Source organism: Prinia subflava, chromosome 7, assembly GCF_021018805.1.
Source record: "Prinia subflava isolate CZ2003 ecotype Zambia chromosome 7, Cam_Psub_1.2, whole genome shotgun sequence".
Taxonomy (NCBI): domain Eukaryota; kingdom Metazoa; phylum Chordata; class Aves; order Passeriformes; family Cisticolidae; genus Prinia; species Prinia subflava.
The window spans coordinates 23,128,228-23,147,810 of NC_086253.1; positions in this window are offsets into that span (position 1 = coordinate 23,128,228).

Consider the following 19,583-nt stretch of genomic DNA (forward strand, 5'->3'; position numbering starts at 1 on the left):
TTGACAAAGCTGTCTGGGAAGAACTGGTAGATGCAGAGCTAAAGGCTCTCTTTTCCTGTCCATGATTTTGAGAGTGAATATCAGCACTGGTGTATTACTTTGATGGCAATGCACAGCTGCTCAGAAGAAGCAGCTGCCTTTGAATATGAGCTCTTTAGAGGAATATGAACTCTGATAGTGTATTGCCAAGGCCGGAGAACACCCCTCAAATTTGAACCCTTTGTATTCAATAGAAAATTGTTCAAAATCCTATCTGCATGCATGGCTATTTAAGACAAGTTTATAAAGCTGGACTTAATAGAGCTGTACAGAAACAATACAACTCACAGACTTCAGGTTACAGGGGAATAACCTTATCTTCCTCTTAATGAGTTGTATCATATAATAGAGACATAACTCATTTGGGTGACATGGCAGTTGAAACCAAGAGGGCTGCTCTCCTTTGCCATAACAGGGGTTGTGCTGGAAACACAAATTGTGCTTATAGGGTTTGGCTTCTCTGCAAGATCTCTGTGGTTAGTTACTGCTGCTAAGTGCTAATTCCTGGGAGCAAGGGCAGAACAGAGGGAACTCCAGCCTTTGTGCCTTCCCAAACACTGCAGGAACAGCACAGGACACACTGAGTCTCAAGCCCCAAATGCAAAGGATTGCTGTCAACTTGGGCTAGATCTCAAAGTAGCTCCTTTACAAAAGCCTTTAAAACGATCACCTGTTTTTTTATCTGCAAGCATTTCGCAAAGCCAGTACAACCAGCTAGTCATTCCCATAAAACATGAACAACAGAATTCAGAAATACGACTCGCATGAAAGGCTTTAGACAAACCAAAAAGGTGAACAAAAGCTCAGTGAGACCCTCTCTGGCCTGATAGCTCTCTGCATAGATAGGCTTTTGTTTAGGTTCTTGGCATCTTGCAAGGGAATAAAAGGGATCTAATATATAGAAAATCTAGAAGATTTTTATTTCTTTTTTTTTAAACATTCCAAAGCACTAACTAGGTACAGATTACCTCACCCACATCAAAGACTGGAAACACAGCTATGTAAAAGAACCCTTTTCATTGAAGAAAAACATTCCCTTCCAGTGTTTGCAAACACATAATTGTATTGAATAATAGTCTTAAATTCATCAGCTTAAGCGAGCATTTGTAAAGTATGTGGGGAAACTTCAGTGGAAGAAAAACACAAGGTGTACAAGACCTAGTGCACCTTTCTTAAACTCCTTCTGACATCTGTAAAAACTATATTTACACCTTTTATTAACCTTTTTATTTTCTTTATTTTTAACCAGGGCTTTGCAGCCGCTATCCACTCTCCTCAAAACTCTCAGCTGGTTTTAAGCTAGCGATGTGCTTATTTTTGATAAATAACAGGGGAAACTTCTAACCAGCAGCATTACTTGGATTTTTTCTTTTGTGCTGCTTGTTGAAAGATAGATCATGAGTGCAGACAAGTGAGCTATTCAAAGTCAGCTGTAGTGAGCAGCAAAGGCCTTTTAACAAATCCTGCAACATCCTATACAGAAGTTGAGAAGATAAATAAAGCAAGCAATGTAATTTAATGGAAAAAGAGCACATGTCAAGTCTACTACAGTCAGAAAACACAGGTTCAGAAATTCTGTGCCTTCCTTCTCCCTATTTAGTAAATTAGGTTATCCATAAAATAGAGGGCTTTGGAAGTCTTGAATGGCAGGAAACCATGTCCATTACCCAAAAATTGGCATATGCCTTAGTGTGAAGGTGTCACAGGTAATTCTTTCTAAAATTTGGAATCTGATTCCTCAGAACAGGATGCTTTTCCTGTTAATTGTTGGTTTAGGTAGCAGTTGTCATTCAGCTTTGGCAGTTCAGCCACTGCTGCCTACCAGGGGAGATGTCTTGGCAGAGAAGGAGACACCATCCAGAAGACAAATGAAGCTGAGTTCTGGGAGAACCTCCACAATTAGCCAGAACCTCAGCATTGCCCCTGTTGTATATTACAGCCCATCACAAAGGCTGCATGGTTTCTCCTGCTAAGCCACATGAGATGATCACATGAAGGTGAGGCCATTTTAGAAAATAGAACACGTAGAAGACATGCCAAATGTACATAGAGAGGCAAGAATCAAGTGCACAGAGACATGAGAATCCTTCCTTACCTCAAGGCATCTCTCCTGGTCACATGCAGTTAGTGGGAGCTTTGCTAAATGAGTGACGTGTGGAAGAACTTCTGTTTTCCTCATCTGGCATCACAGTACATTCAATAGCAGCATAACAGCCTTTCCTTGATTATTGAACTGATATGTGATGCAGTGTGGTGAAATTTTGTCATAGTATAAATCTGACTGCATATTTCTGAATTTTGACTTAGACTGGCCTAATAATTTTCAAGAATTGGACAGATTTTCATGAGCTGTAAAGTACCAAGCAATTGAGCATTTCTGGGTGTTGTGTGGAAGACTTGTTTTGGACTCATATTTCTGTATTTGTTTTGTTCTGTATTTTCTGAGATGATATAAAGTAGTCAAAAATTCCTACAGAAGAGGTAGCCAAATGTTCACCTCGTAAGAGATAAACCCTCACTGTCTGTCCACCTTCCATGGAGCAAGAGGTTTGCAACAAAAAATACACTAGGGACTCACAGCTGTCCAGGTACCATTGTAAACCTGCAGTTCCACAGGTTTTTCTTTCAGTGGTACTGCAAACATAAGCATTTTGTCCTGCTTTTTAAATTTCTGGTGCTCATTTCCAGCCCTCATAGAAAATTTCAGGTTTGCAGGCATAACTGATGGGATTCTACAGTTATGGGAATGAGTACCTAAGCATATCTATGAAGAAAGAAGAGGTGAAATTAAAAATAGGTACAATTCAAAATTTCTGTTGCACTGGAGCTACACAGGGTTGAGTTAGTATGCAGAAAAATGTATGGTTCAACTTTCTCTGTTTAAGTTAATTCTGCCTTGCAAACGAATTTCAAAATTTTACTGGAAATAAAATTCTTATCCAGGCATATACTAGACTGGTGGAATAATACTAATCCCCATCTCCTTCTCTGACATTATTGAAGAATGGTTCTTTTGTCTGATATATTAGGATATTTAAGGAAGCTCATATATTAAGAGAAATCTGTTGAAAAATGTGATGAGAGGTACATAATGCAGGTCTTCAGTTTCACAAGCACCAGAACCTGCAGATTCCTAAGAGCAAAGAGAAGTGCAGACATTTGGTCTCTGACTTGTATAAGTTCATGGAAAAGGTTTGCCTTTCTCCCCCCCCCGCAAAAAATAAAAGCTTCTCCTGCTTCCTAAGGAGATATCAGAATGATGCATTTGAATGGAAACGTGGAAACCTGATCCAGCCCATCTCTCCCACATTGTGAAATCCAGCATTTACTAGTGGTATTTGGCATCATTAGCAACATTTTATGTACACAAAGGCTTTGGAAATCAGTGCAGTACTAGTTTTAGTCCAAGACTTCAAAGCAAGACTGTAGTGACTTGTAGGGGAAGCATACATATAAACAGCCATGGGTAAACACAGGAAAACACTTCAGTTTTCTAATATTCCACTGCATGCGCAGGAACTAGCAGATATATTTATTATCTAATTGGGATGAGCTAACATGCATGTTCTTGGGTCTGCTGTAGGGGTAATTTCAAATTCAGCATGCATAGAGGCAGAAAAAGGTCACAAACTGAAACTTTCATTTATTTTTCATAGAATAAAGGTCTGTAGAACAGAACAGCAAGATCTATAATACCTGAAGATTACAAGCAGTGAAGAATGGATTCACTGAAGCAGGCTAAGGAAGCACAAACATTACGTCTTCTACCAGCAAAGACTCTGCTTGTCCAAGAGGCTTTCAACTCTGAAACTGCTGAGCTTGCTCCTGCCATCCTGATTGTGCATGACCCCTAAAGAGGATATATAGCTGCGTGGTCAGTTCTGGAGGAGATAAATAGGGATCATTCTCTTTTTCCTTTTTTTTTTTCCTTGTAAACCTTTTCCCACTGAGTGGCTCTGGCCACTGTCACCACTTTGCTGAATCCTCTGCTCTTCAGCAGATAGGGGTCGTAATTGGTGTACAGTTTCACAAATTCTGAGTAATTTCTAACCACCTTCTCTTGAGCTGGAAAGGAGATTTCGAAGCTGGGCACCCTCTGCCTCTGAGGAATTTGGGGTAGGATTTACATCTATAGATATCTCTCCCTGTAATACCACCACTAGTGGGGACCTCCAAAATGAATGCATGGTAAAACCCCAAACTACATGAATTTGGGTGAAATTAGCAATGCTAATGGACATCAGCAGCACACAAAAATATACACACAGTATATTTTTGCTGTGACAGGCACAGGGAGAAATGGACTGTTTACTCACTGACCTGGTGCAGCTGGTCAGATTAGTAGTGATTACTTTGGTAAACAGCTCTCATTCCTGCCTTTTCTGCCACATGCAGACTGTGCTCTCCTACATTAAAAGCCACCACAAAGAACTCTGCAAAGCAGTGGCAACCAATATTGTGCCTCTTACACAACCTAGGTGGTTTAAGCATGAAAAATAAGGAGCTGCTGGCACGTTGCCGTGCTATCAGAGGAGAAAGTGGAGTTAAAGGGTTTTTGGAAGGGGAGGAGTTGCGTGGCAACATGCAGCACATGTGACCTGCCAACAAAGGCAATCAGTGGCACAGACGTGGCACAGACATGCACCAGGCATGGGGACAAAAATGGGGAACGGGGACAATAGCAGGAACCCAGAAAAGTCTTTGCAGCAGAAAAAGGGGAGGGGAAAATATATTCATCAAGTACCTCTATATATTTGCTTTGTGAGAATGTGAAACAAAGGGAAATGCTTTGATGCTCAGCTTTCAGGATCACTAAATGCATCCTGGGAATCATTGTAATTGTTATCCCCATGTTCCACTCAAACAATTAATGCTCTGCCTTCTCTTTGCTTTAGAAAGGAGTGGCAGAAACAGAAAAAAAAAAAAAAAAAAAAAAAAAAAAAAAAAAAAAAAAAAGGAAAAAAAAAAGAGGAGGTATGTCAATAAAAATGAGGGACAAAGAAATGTAGCTGAAAGTCCAGTAGTGATTATTACTGTTATTTTAAGATTTTACTTAATAACAACCATCATTGCAGTGACCCCTACCAAACTAGCCAAAGTCCTTACCCTCTTGAGTGTGTGCATATGTACATGCATGTATGTCTGTCATGATTTACGGAGTGCATAAGTGATTTTAATAGCTTTCAAGGACATGACTATACTCTTGATTACACCAGCATTGTACTGCTCATGACATCAGAGCAAAAGTGTAAGTGCAAAAAAAGCCATGAGGCCACAGCATGAAACTACCTTTCTTGGTTAGTTAGTAGGGTATCTACCCAAATAACATTTAAAAAAAGAGAAGGGCTAGCAGGGACTTTTGGTGGTGGTTACTTTGAGAACATTAATGCGTGACTCAGTTTGAGAAAACTGGAGATTAATAACTTTGCTCTTAAGAAAAACTTGAAAAATGAGGTCAAATACAGTTTGAACTGGTTAAGATTCCCCAAGAGTAAAGTTACAAATATGAATAACCACAAGACCAAATATGTTATTAATTACCTACCTGGGAGCTAAAGGGCACATAGTAAATGAAGATAAAGAAAAACTTTAGTAAATACACAGCAGTAATTTATCCTTTTCATGGGCAGGGGGGAGTGGGGCAGAAGGACTGGGGACTCTACCTTTGTGTAGACTATTATATAGAGACACTCCACTAAAATATACAAATCTTGCTTATTCTGGTAAGAAATGCCAGAGTAAGACCCCACTCTGATGGTGATCCTCATTCACTACAAGAATCTGTATCAAAGAAGAATACTTTCTATATTCTTTTGCTCTGTATTAAAACTAAACAGTCAGGTTTGTTTTCTCTGCCTAGTTTGTTACAAGCTTGGGGAACCTAACAACAGATACACATTTGATGCAACATTTCTTCAGTTAACTATATCTAACATAAAAAGATACAAGGATTATTTCCTTATACCTGTTATTCATCAACGATGGTAATTTAAAATGATAATCCATGAACGTATGTTTTATTGCCTTTAATGTGTGACATTGACCTAGAATCAAGCCAAACTCTGAGTTTATCTGACATTTGATGATAAATCTATTACCTTTCAAAATCAAACACCATATTATACTTACTTAGATCTACTTAAATTTTTCTAAGCAATGAGAAAAGACACTTTTTGTTTACACTCACATCTGTTTTATATAATTAGAATACTGGTGATGAAAAAAATTGTGTAAGCCCTATACATATGCAGAGAGCAAATAAAGCATCCTTATTTTTGATAAAAATCTAATAAGTAATTATTTTACAGAGGTGAAGGGTTACTGATCCTGGACTTTTTATATCTACATATTTTAAAGGATCACTGGAGCAGGATCACTGCTCTTAACGGACTTAAAAGTATCATCTCTGTAATGTTTTAAGTGGAAGCCTGGAGCTATACTCAAGTGAAGACACAGCTGATCCCACCTTTCAGGCTGGAGATAAGGTGATAGTTGAAAAAATACAAGTGATGAAAGGGGAATGAAAATCACTTTCTTTGTAGTCTGAAGAGGGTGGCAGGACAATTTTGTTTCAGGAGACAGTAAACAAAGAAAAGGCCTCCAAAAAATGAGTGTGAGGAAGATAATTGTGGGCATCCATCCCTGAGTCTCAGCTAGACTTAGGATAGGACAGACAGAGTCCCTGCATTTCCTTAGGCATATCAACTCAGACATAGAAACTGGAAAAAATGTAGTTGCCTTGACTTTAAAAAAAGTGCAGACCTAAGGCAATCTTCGGAAGCATTGCAATTCCTTCACAAGACTACCAAATGTAGGTCCACTTTTTCCCTTCCATATTTTCAAAGGCAGCATTTCAATGCCCAGATTGTATGTGTGTGCATGCAGTTATCAGGATGCAACAACACCAGATTTACACCTCAAGATCCACCTGCTTCCAGCCTAAGATTCTTGACTGAAAGGTATTAGAAGTCAGGAAGAAAAGATGCCAAACCCACTGGATCTTCGGTTTCTTACTTAAACCCAAACATCCACAACAGTTTCACAATATTTTGCACTCATCTTGGGCAGGCAGACGTGGGGAAATTCCTAGAACCCCTCTAGAGTGGCATATGTGCAGCTGCAGCCTCCTTTCATTATCTCCTCCCTCAAAACTGTGGTGATTCTGCCTTTTGTGGCAGAGGCAGCCCAGTCTTATGTTTTCTTCCTTTTTAGTTCAAGACTTGCACAGCTCTGTGAGGACCACTCCCAGCCTGGCTGCTCTGTGGTTATCCCTTGTGACCATGTCCTGTTTCCTCCTCATCAAGTAACTAAACAAATAAATATGTTCACAGAGACACATGCTGAAAGTTCACTCTTTTGATTAAAGGAAGGAGAGGATCTGACATTATCGCCTAGTCTGGCTTGGAAAGCTTCCAGAACAAGCTCTGGCTTTGCCTCACCCATTCTTTGGAAAGGGGATTTGTCTGTCTCAATCTGACTGAAGAAATTCCTGACTGTAACAACCCTGTGTATGGCAGGACCAACATAAATTTATCCTTAGTGAAGTGGTTGCCAATGCATCCTTTGACCATGTGATGAAACAGACCGATAAGACAAACATCACCTCAGTCAGATTCTGCTACTATTTTATCTGGATTTAGGAGTTGTCAGCCTGATATAACCAGCAGGCAGAAGAGCATATGAATATGACTGGAAGGTTATATATTCTGCAAACTGTCATGTCAACGCTCATGAGCATGGCTCTGGAACTCTGGGGAAGCATTGAGAAAACTGCCCATAAAGACTGCTTCAGAGCCAGTGAAGTTCTGGATTTATATCTAAACCCAAACTTCAATAAAGTTTAGATCTGGATATTTTCTACCTGGCCTGGAGGCTGCTTCTGTTTCACAGTTTAAATGCACACCTAATTAAGGAAGTTGTAGTGTGCCAGAAAGCAAAACTCCACTAGAGATGCACATTGAGCATGTATAAAAGGCAGCAAGGCAAAAACCATGGTGTAAGTATTCAGGTATTGGGGTGCCAGATAACTTTATATAAATTCCTTGTGCACTAATGTCAAATGCTTTTAGGAGCTGGCCAGTTATTTTCTAGTTTGTTACAGAGCCCAGCTTGGTAAATGAGAGGTAATATGTCTTGGTGTAACAAATACCTAATGAGAGAGGGAAAAAAGATCACTGTGACACTGCACAGTTTGAGAAAGAGACATGAGGAGCAAAGATAATGACCAAACCAGCCAGCAAAACCTAACCAGATAGAAGGTATTAGATAAACCTGGTATGAATAAGGCCAAAATCCTACAGAGAGCTTTGCACTTGCTTAACTTTGAGCATGTAAGTTGTATACTTGCTGTCATTGTATAGTTTTGCCAATTACAAAAGTGTTTGTTGGCACAAGTGGGGGAATGAAATCAAACCCATGCAGAGAACATGTTACAGGATCTGGTCATGAAAGAGTCCTAAGGTAGGACAAATGAACAATAAGAAAAAACACTTCCATGAAAAAAGAACAAGGATACAGATGAAGATATGTCAGCAGAATGAATACATTTTAGCGATGAAACAGGCCAATACACAAGAAAGGTACAGGGAAAATTACATGCTGAATAGACAGGCAAACTTCCTTATATCCATAGTTAAATATCTATTATCATGCACAGTGAATTTATTTAGGCTGCCATTTCAGTTTCCTTTGCTTAGTTGCACTATTCTGTTTGTTTAAAAATACTGTACTAAGTAATAAAAAGCTAAACCTATACTGACCCTTTTAATCATATTTATGTCTCTTTTAACTGGATTTACACAACTGTCATGTACTCAGTTGCTAATGACTGACAGCTGAAACTCAAAAGATTTGCTATAAATGAGTACTCAACACTGGGTCTTGGAAAGCATTGTCTTAATTATTTGACAGACCTTTTACTCCTTGCAAAACGAAGAATAAACCGGTTGATAATAAATGAGTCTCTCAAAAATATGTTGTATTTGACCTGTTATACAGTAGTGTAGACAAAGGGGAACTCTGCTGACAAATGATCCCAGGTATTTTTCCTTAGTCCGAGAGGAATTGGCTCCTTGTTCCTGCAGCTCCTTCTGCTGGAAAAGCAGCAGAGTTGCACGAAAAAAAGGAGAGCAGCTCCTCGCTCTCTGTGCTGGGAGCAGTTGCCAGGACCAGTCATTTTCCCGAGCTGAATGAAAATTTAATAAAGAGAAAAGCCTGAAAATATCTGCAGCCATAAAATAGTGCAGTTATATAGCACTAGTCCTTATGGAAGAAAAAACGTTGCCTTCTGGCTTGCATGCATGTTAGATACTCTGTGATGGTTCTATAGGAATAAAAAAACATGGCCAAATGCACTGATAATTACAGTGATACACACATTAGTCAGTACCAGTCCAGACACGGAGTTTCACAACACTCTGGTGGCTAATTGAAAAAACAGCTCAAAAGTCAGAATCCATATTACATTTGACCTTGCAATAAATGTTATGTTCTGTGGCACCCCAAATGCTGATGCTTTTACCCAGTCAGCACTTTGAATCTAGCTGTTTCAGTTCACCTGCATCTAGGAAAAAAATGGATCTGAGAAGTTTACCTATCAAATAGCACCATGACATCTGCTCTGTCTGAGAAATATTAGATCCATAAAGTTTTCATTTTAACATTTAAATTCATTTCAATGGAAAGGTGGTGGATGTGCTGACCTGCCAGTCCTGAAGACTGGCATGTATTATTTGCCCAGAGGAAAAAAGTGTCTAAAAACTTGCCTTAGCTTTGACATAGGATATTACAAAATTTTCCTCAAATTAGTTGTTCATTTAGAAAACAACATATAAAGCTACTGATGCAGGAAATCTAGAACACTGCTGATAGCTCGAGTTTTCCTGTCTTATGTGTCTTCCTGAGAGGTTCAAATATGTAGAAACCCTCTTCATGCCTGCTGGCATGAAGTCCTCACATAAGCACTCCTTCTGCAATAGAGCTTGCATTTTGATTCTTCAGTGCCATCGTGCTAGAGAACATTATCATCTTTACCAGGACACTGCTGGTGCATGATGAGTTTCTTTGCAGCTGGCAGCATCTTTGCCCTGTTTTTGCCTCCTTGTTCACAGGTCTACAAAATCTAATTTAAATTCTAATTAAGATGGCTCCTCAACTGCTGTAATAGCTGGGCATATTCATCTTACCAGAGGCACAGAAGAAAAGATACGTAATGCCAACTATATATTCTTTTCTGCTGGTTTTGTAATATTTCTTAACCATTCAGCACTTCAATGTTTTCATGTATTAATGAGATTTAAACAGAAAATGCACCTGTAAAACTGCAAGGAGAGGGTGCATTTTCTAAATTTGATGTTCAAATGTTTCATACACAGCAAGCTGAGGAATAGTCAAATGGAATGACTCTAAATAAGACCAAGCTTTAAGTACATTTCCATTAGAAGTCCCCAGCAAAGGGCATAATAGAAATCATACACAAAATAATCACTGAAAAAAATACCAGAGATTGACAATGCATATGGCTCCCCTCTGTATGCTCCCCTCTGAATGTGTGTCCCTCTCAGTTCTGCTGAGAAAATATGTGGGCATTTTCTATCACCTATGCAACACCCCCAGCTTCACCTGAACTGCCTTGCACAACAGCTTCAGCTAAGGCACCAGACTTTGCACTGATACGGCCACAGACTGCTCAGGTGCCATTACACCAGTGGTATCTGACAGGTGATAAGAAATCCTAGGATAAGAATTGAGGTGAAAAGGGATTAGCTCTAACCCATTTGTCAAATAAACAAATGTTTTAGGCTTAGGTTTACTTTTGTGACAGACAAATGTCGTATGTCTCTACCAGTATTTGGTTATACAGAGGGGTGAGATAAATGGAGAAGCACAGGCAAGGAAAATGAGGCTGCTGCTCATTTGTTCTGGGTGTTGGTTAAGAAATAATGAACTTTGTCCAAAAGTCAGCCAACAACACGTAGAGCCAACAAGCGGTTATGTGAGGACGTCCCTGATTCATCAGTGGATTCTCAGCCCAGCTTAGCAATTGAAAACACAGTGAGGACCTGCGGTGTCCTATGTGAATCCACAAACATCACACACGAAAGCACCTTTATACTGTCACACGGCGTTTACTCGCAGGGATTCCCAGTGCCATCGTGCTTTCCCTGCTCACCAGGCTTTTCTACATGGCCAGAGCGCGGCAAACCCCGCCCAGCAGCCCTGCGGGGAGGCTCGGAACGCCTGAGGCGCTGCCCACGCTCGGGCTGCTCGGAACGGGGCGGAACCCAGCGGAACGCCGGGGGAATGCGGGGCCGGGCCCGGAGGGGGCAATGCCGAGCGGGCGCGGCGGCACGGGAGGATTCTCCCGCAGAGAGCGCTCCCTGCCCGGGGCACAGCTCCTGAGAGCTCCGCCGGGCCCGGAGGGGGCAATGCCGAGCGGGCACGGCGGCACGGGAGGATTCTCCCGCAGAGAGCGCTCCCTGCCCGGGGCACAGCTCCTGAGAGCTCCGCCGGGCCCGGAGGGGGCAATGCCGAGCGGGCACGGCGGCACGGGAGGATTCTCCCGCAGGTGCCGCTCCCTGCCCGGGGCACAGCTCCTGAGAGCTCCGCCGGGCCCCAGCGCTCCAGCGCTGATGTACCGCAGGCATTTCGCGATGCGCTAGGCTGCAGATGGCCACCTGCCCCCAGCAGTCTGAAGGAACCGATTAACAGCACTTGGCTCCACAACATCTCCTTAATGCCTGAGGAGTTTGCTGAAGCAGCTAATGATGCTGTTTTATTTGATCGAAGGTGATATTTTTTCTTAACAGTTGAAGTGATGTCAATGCATAGGAATGTGGCAGAAAACCCCAGATTGTTAAGAGGGACTCAGAAAGGCTCTGATTAAGTTAAGGTTAGCTAGAGAAAAGCTTAATTACTTTTATGATATTTAAACATTATGTTCCAAACACAAAAAAGTTGGATCTGCAATTTTCAGTGTGGGACTGAATGAGCATTAGCACCAGAAATCACATTAACTCAATTACACAAGAAGTTTGAGCTCTGGACTTTATGGGTTGTCTCTAACTCTTTAAACTATGTGCTGTGTCTCCAGTCATGGTTTCTTAACAGTGAGCAAGATCTTACCAAAGTGTGTGCTTTTCTGTTCTCTGAGATCAGAGATGTCATTCATTCCTTTGATCCAGCACGTTCAAAGTGTAGGGGATATTTTCTTATTTGACTCCAGGGCTTGGATTCCAATGGGGAGAGATATAACACCAGAACAAGGAGAATCTGGATTTGTAGCATTAATGCAATCAGATAACTAAGATGTCTGATGAAACACTGCTAAATTGACAATGTCTTCTATTGAATTTATATACATGTTTTGTATGGTAAATCCAGTGTAATGTTACAGATTTTTATTGTAATGTTCAATTTAAAAAATATTGTGGCAAAGTTCAGTTTAGGAATATTGCATTTCCTCTGGAATTCTTCTCATGCAAAAAAATAGATGGCAGTATGCTTCAATTTCCTTCTGTGTAGATATCAGGGTACAACTGTGGCCTGTGTTCTGCAAGATAAACCGATAGAGCCTGAACAGTATCAGGAAGTAGCAGAACCATAGGAAATTCAGCACCAGAGTCAGGTCAGGTTTAAACCATTATTAACTCTTCTCTTGGCTGAAATTATAACACAAATCACTACTAGAAACCTTTCAGATGAGAAGAATAGCCCCCTACCCCACAGATATCCTTTCCATACATTCTGGGAGCTGTCACTTCATCAGGGGGTTACAGCTGAGCCAAAGCAGTCAAGTGCCAGAACTGAAATCTGTAAAAAGAGAATGAGATTTTTTGCTGTAAGTTCTGAAGGGATCATTTGACATCATGATGTGAACTTGCAACACAAACTTGAGAGATTAAATCTGGAGGATTTCTTAGGAGTAACCCAATGCCTGCTTAGAAGACAGTGTTAAGATTCGTTATTGGAACATCACTGAAAGGTTTTGCTTTCTCACTGGTACATCTCAAGTAAAAAATTGCACTAATTAAATAGTATGAATCTGTTGGGTGAATATCCTCAGGCAGAAGTAAAATACTCTTCATTTGTTCTAGAAATCTTTGTCAGTTTTTCTAACTGCCAATCATCTGAATACATAAATTAAGAAAATACGCAATTCCATGTAACAAAGATATTTTTAATTCAAACTAGGTGAGCTAATGTAGTGTTTTGACAGTTCAGGGCTTCCTATGACCAATAATACACTGCTGAATGCAAGTGGAGTTGATTTGGATGAACAAAACAGGGATTTAATAAATTAGAAAAGAACGATTAAATATTTGATGACTCTTTCTGTAATTTGCTTATAAACCTATTGGAGCTCCTGTTTCAGAAAGGAAAAAGTTTCTTAGACTCACATCCCTATATTTTCCTCTCAGTGATACTTCTACAGATCAAAGGAAATTCAAAAGCCCTGTCAGGAAGAACAAAACCTTCAAATTGCCAATAAATACACTGATATCAACCAATCAGTGCTTCATTCACCTATACAAAAAGATGAAAACTCAGGGCCCTGCAGTCCTTCTATGATGATTAATATCACTGAAGGTTTTAACAAGTGAAAGATCAGAGGAGCTCCTTCCATGTCATTTTGCAAGTTAATGTCATGATATCCTTTGCTAGTATAACTGAATGAATGCTTCACAAAGAATTTAACATATGTAAAGATTTAGAAAGAAGATATTATAATAAATGGGAATATACTCTCAATTTTTTATATTCTCATCTTTTTTAGTATTTCCCTGTTATTCCTTGAGGTAGTTTGAATAGAACTGGTTTTTCTCCTATGAAAAACAATAGATCTGATTCCAACAGTCTCTACGGAAACTCATAATGTTTGAGAACAATCACCAAGTTGTGAAATGCTAATGTACACAGTGTTCTTTGGCTTGAACCAGACTGGAATACAGATGCAGAATGAGTGAAATTTTAAATGGAAGCCTGATGGCTGTTTTGATCTAGGAGAGAAAAGTACACTGCTATTTCCGTTCAGGAAAGTTTTGCTTGGAAAGCTAACATGATCACAGCAGTGCACAACAGCTTTTAGTATCTCTAGCTATTAATATTAACAAATTTAACCACTCAGAAAGTGCAACCTTATCGCCAACATCCACTGAGTAATGCAAAAAAGCAAACAAGCCATAAAATCACAGACAAGAAAGACTCAGGCCAGACCTCAATGAGAACAGTAAGAGCTGCATAAATCCCTTTATGCTAAAACCATGGGGAGGAAAATTGTCTTCTTATCTCCATGTTGGCCATTCCAATATTGAATTGATGTCTTTGTCCTGCCTGGAAAGAACAGAACCTATCAGCAGCCTGTAAAACTGTTTTTCTTAGCTTGTAGCTTGTATGTCTCTGTCTCCTTTGGCACTGTGATCACTTGCATGAGGCATATGCACAATTCCTCGCCTGAGAGGCTATTATTAGATGCATGAAATCAGTTGGAAGGCTGTGTTTTCTAAAGTCTGCCCCATTTCTTAGAGTACTTAAACACTGCAGGATACAGGCTAGGGAAGTGCCAGACTTTATAACAGGTCACATCTGTTTTTCACTCCCTGAAAGAAACCAGGCTTAAAGTGAGGAACACAAAAAGAGGAAAGGATGGGCACTGTGAGGACAGGCTCCAAGCCCTAGCAGTGTTCTATTAAACAACATAAAGACAGCTTTAAAAGCCATTGGGGTATGCAGGTTACCTGTTTTACAGACAAAATGTCTAAAAAAAGCCACTAATCTAAGATGTGTCAGAAGGCAAACAGTGACAACCTGCTTCTAGTTTCAAGTAATGTACTGAGCAACACTGAACTTCAGCATAATACCAGAGCAGAAAGATGATTCAAAACCACTGTTTCTCTTCTTTATCCTCCTGGCTTTGATGAATACTCTTATGTTGCCTCTCCTTGTTCAGTGAATTAAATTATTTTAATCTTGGTTTGGGAAGACTCATTTCTGTCTCATTTCTGTTTGTTCAAGAATATAAAAATGCAACTGTGACTTGCCAGGACTAAGAACGTGCCTTTATCATTATCAGTTCTGCTAGGTACGGTGAGAACACAATGGTCACACTAAAAAACTTGTCAATTCATGTTATTAGCAGACTATTATGTCATTATTGCTGGAAAATTGTGACAAAGTGCTCAAAAAGGAAAAATGGACAATTTCACACAAACAAACTTGTCAAATGAGTTGCAAATGGCAAAAAGCAATAAACAGGAGCACAGTGTATTTCTTATGACTGTGGCTGCATAATGGATCAAGCAATCTCATTCCCAGGTAATGATCTGATGATGCATATGCACTGCCACTATAGCTGCATTGAAATTGCACTGCTTAAGAAACACTTTTCACAAGTCTGCTTCACATAAAATACATTTGAGAGAGAATTGATTGATCTTGTGAATAGGGCTGAGTTAATTTTGAGACTTAAAATGGTTGGCAGCATTCCAAGGAGAGTTAGACTCACAGATTTCTCTGCAATATTCTTATCTGCAGAGCAGTGCTGAAGAATTCTGAAAAAGAAATCAGCTTCATCAGCAGAGAAAATTGCATACAGGTACTGTGATGAATGCTCTTAATCAGAAAGGTGTCTGTAACACACGTGTGTATCTTAAGTTACAAAGTCAGCATGTTGACATTCAATTGAGATTTAACTCTTGGTTACTATGTCACTTAGGTTCCAACATGGAGAGACAGTAGGAAAACCCTCACAAAGATGGTCATTTTCTGCCTGATCCTGTAAAATCTGGACTGAAATAATAACAATAACAACAACAGTAATAACAACATGTGCCTAAAGTATTGATCTCTCTCTTTTTAAGCTTTGCAGTTTTTATTTATAACACTGCCTAACACATACTACAAACTTTTAAGAGACACATGAAAATAGTCTGGGCTGAAAAGTGTGCTGTTAGATGATAGTGAGTCATGGGCAAGACTACTGGAATGTGAGGCTCTTCTGCTAAATCATCCCTGTTCTTACAAGGTACCCAGAGTATAAACAGCCAGAGCTGTAAGAGCTGTTTGATCTGGCAGACAGATACTCTCAGTTTTGTAAAAAGGGCTGGAGACTCATTTGCAGATGGAAGGAATTTGGAAACTGGAATTCCCCTCCAGAAAAAGGAGAAAAAATTCATCAAGCTCAAGGAGATTCTTGGGCTTATCACTGATTATGCTAAGAACAAAATTAAACACAGTGAAGTGGGTGCTTTGTGGGCATGAGCAGCATGTGTCTTCACTTGGTTTAGAGCACAGATACCTTAATGCATTGTTTAGAGTTTACCTTGGCCTTGGCACGTGATTTACAGAGCAGAGACAAGATCAGGGCAGAGACATGGGCAGCAGTGAATTTGGATTTTAGGGAGAACTGGCAGGCACAGATTTGTGGTCCCTGTAACTGAAACTGCCATCATAGTAAGAGGGGTATCAACAACAGTGTGAAACATCAGAGTGGGGAAGGGAACATGTGCAACTCCACAACACCAGTCCTCCCACAGAACTGGATACTTACTATATCCTTGTGAATGGAATGAAATTAATTTGGAACAGTGAGTACAATGAACTAAGAATCTCAAAACCAATAGGTGGATATTACCTGGGCAGAGGTAAAGCCTGATCTTGTATCACTATATTCAGTAGGAGTGTTTAAAATTAGCTCAGTAGATGGAAGTTGTGAGAGAAAAGGCTGAATGGGTCCCAGGAGCCTGAATCTGTCTTGGTATCTAGTGTTACCTGTGCAGGGATGCTGGAAAAGAACAGAGGGTCTCACTTCTTCACATCTGCTCAAGTTGTCCTAGACATTCAGATTGTCTCTGAAACTAAGTTACAGAAGAAAGGAAGAAAACAGACAACCAAAGTGTTGAGCACCACTTTAGACATGTACCACAAAATATGTACTAATGAGGCAGGTTATAATTTAATTTTGCAACTGTAGGGATGTGAACAAATTTTTTGAGGCTTGATTCATTATGCATGTACAGCTTCAGGGCTCTTCATTCTGTATAGGTGTGCTTAGCTATGTACAAGATGAAAATTAAAGGAGCTGTTTATGTCAGTAAAAACTAGAATGTGTTGTCCCTGAAAGGTGAAAGAACATCTTTTCTTATATCATGCCAAACCACATAGCTGCTGCTTTTTGGTGTCAAATTATCTGACTGTGCTTTACTTCTCTGCATTTTATCTCTTTTATCTTTCTGGCAGACATCTTTGCAATTTTATTAGTATTTGCATAAGTGAACATTGTCTTGCACAAATTGTTCTATGGAATGTATGCAGTAGCTTTATTTTTCTTGGTAAAGTATAAGCATTAGCAACTGAGGTGACTTATATATTAAGTCCTTATATTTGAGCAGTAATTAGATTATACAAGGGAATATTTGTACTGGTAATTGCTCTCCTGTTCTTAACTTTCAGGAATAATATTTTAAATATATATCTATATTTATATACAGAGATAAACTATAAATATATTTTAATATCACCATATAATATTAATATAGATTTATAATATATATTCTTATATAAATTATAAATATACATCTATATATACACACATTTATATTAAGAATATCTGAAGGGGTGGGTTTTTGTATGAATATGTCAAAGTCTAGCTTTGCTAAACAGTATTATTTTGATAATTGTCCATGTATGCCAACAGCAATTTATGCCTGTCTGTCTATGAAAAGTATTTGTGAACAGAAAATCACTCTTAAATCTTAATGCTAGAAGTAATGATCAAAAAGGAAAAAAAGAAAGCAGCTGCTTCTTTTCTCTCAAAAGAGAGCAGCACCACACAGGGCCAGGCTCCACAGCCACCAATAACAGTGTGGTGCTAAGCACGGCCATGCTGGTTACACAGGGCATCCTGGTATAGAATGTTAATGACATCTTACTTGCTTTAAGTAAATTATTCACTAGTCTTTAGTCATGAAGAACTTCACAGGCCAGTAAACCCAAGTTCCTGTGGATTCAATGAGTAATCAAAACTTCTACAATGTAAAAGACTCAGATGAATTGAAACTCCCATGATCTCTTAGGTTTTGCTTACACCATGTCAGCACCTGCCACTTCACTAGAAAAATCAAATATTTGATGTTTCTTGATTTTTTTTTTGAGAAATTGAGAGTTTCAGAAAGCAACATGGACAATATAAGCAGGTAGACGTTTGTGGGCATGAGCAGTTTGGCAGATTTTGATCTTTCTCCCTCTGCATAATTTATTATACTGGTATTGTAATTTCAAACTAAGAAGGGTACGAAAGAATGGCCTTGTATGGATGAATAACTGGCAAAAAGACTGTAAGAGAAGGTGTGAAGGGAAGTAATCAGTGGGGTTCTTTAGCAGTTTATATAATGACTATTTTTTGTTCAGCAACAATCTGGAAAGGGAGAGAAGCAATGAGATGTGATAGTTTGCCAATACATAAAAGTACTCAGAGTGGTAAGGATGAGGGAAGGCATTAGAAATGAGGTCACAAAGAATGATACAGAATGAGTGGTCGGATAAAAATCAGATAAATTACATACATAGAAAAAAAAATCTCTGGTTTCAAATATAGGCAGGCAGACTTCAGATGAATGTTGTGACTTAGGAGCAAGATCTCACTCCCACAGAAGTAACAATTCAATGCACTGTGTCATCTTCAAGCCACCAAGTTCAAGTTTTACCATATCCAGTCCTTGAGTAGTACTAGATATAGTTTAAAGCACTATCTTACCTATAACAGCCTAATAGTTTTCTATAGCTCACCTTCAATGAAACAATTTACCAAATTCGACATTGTTAAGCCTAACAAATCCACTATTAAGTATTACAAGTTGTGCTGGAAGGAAGTGAGATTTAATCTTTTATGCTCGTTCTTAATGTTCTACTCTAACTTTGTCAGCAATTCATTCATGCACTAACTAGAGTGCTGAGCCTGCAAGCCAGTGAGCCACTTCAGCTTGTATCAAATTAACCCTAGTGAGATTGCTCAGCTCCAGAGCATGCTAAGCTCTGGGAAGAAAGGCCCCAGATGCAGCAGAACACTGTTTCCTTTTTACTCCATCCATCAATAAGTTAAAAGCATGTAGACTAAAAAGTCTAATGTAAAATATGAAAGAGTTTTACAGGGGGTTCCTATGAGGGGACAGTAGCTCAAAATGTCACAGACAAAATGGAAATGAGATAGTAGTGCTAATATATATTTATTTCTTTCAAAAGACAAATAGCTCCAGGTACTGAAAATTCTTACAGAACTTTTGGCAAAATAAACTACTTCAAAGTGAAGGTGAACTGTTACTACACATAAATGAAATTGACTTTGGGCAGCAATTTCCAATTGTGTCTTTTAAGAAGAGCTGCCATATCTATTTGGACAAAAATTGGAAAAACCAGCACGAAAAAATTCTTTCCATCTATACTGTAGCTAGCATAGTGGCCTATTGATCCACACAACCTATTAAAGATGTATTTTACCCCTTTATCAGGAAGGATTCAAGATCTGTTTGAACTGCTACATGCAAAGTTTA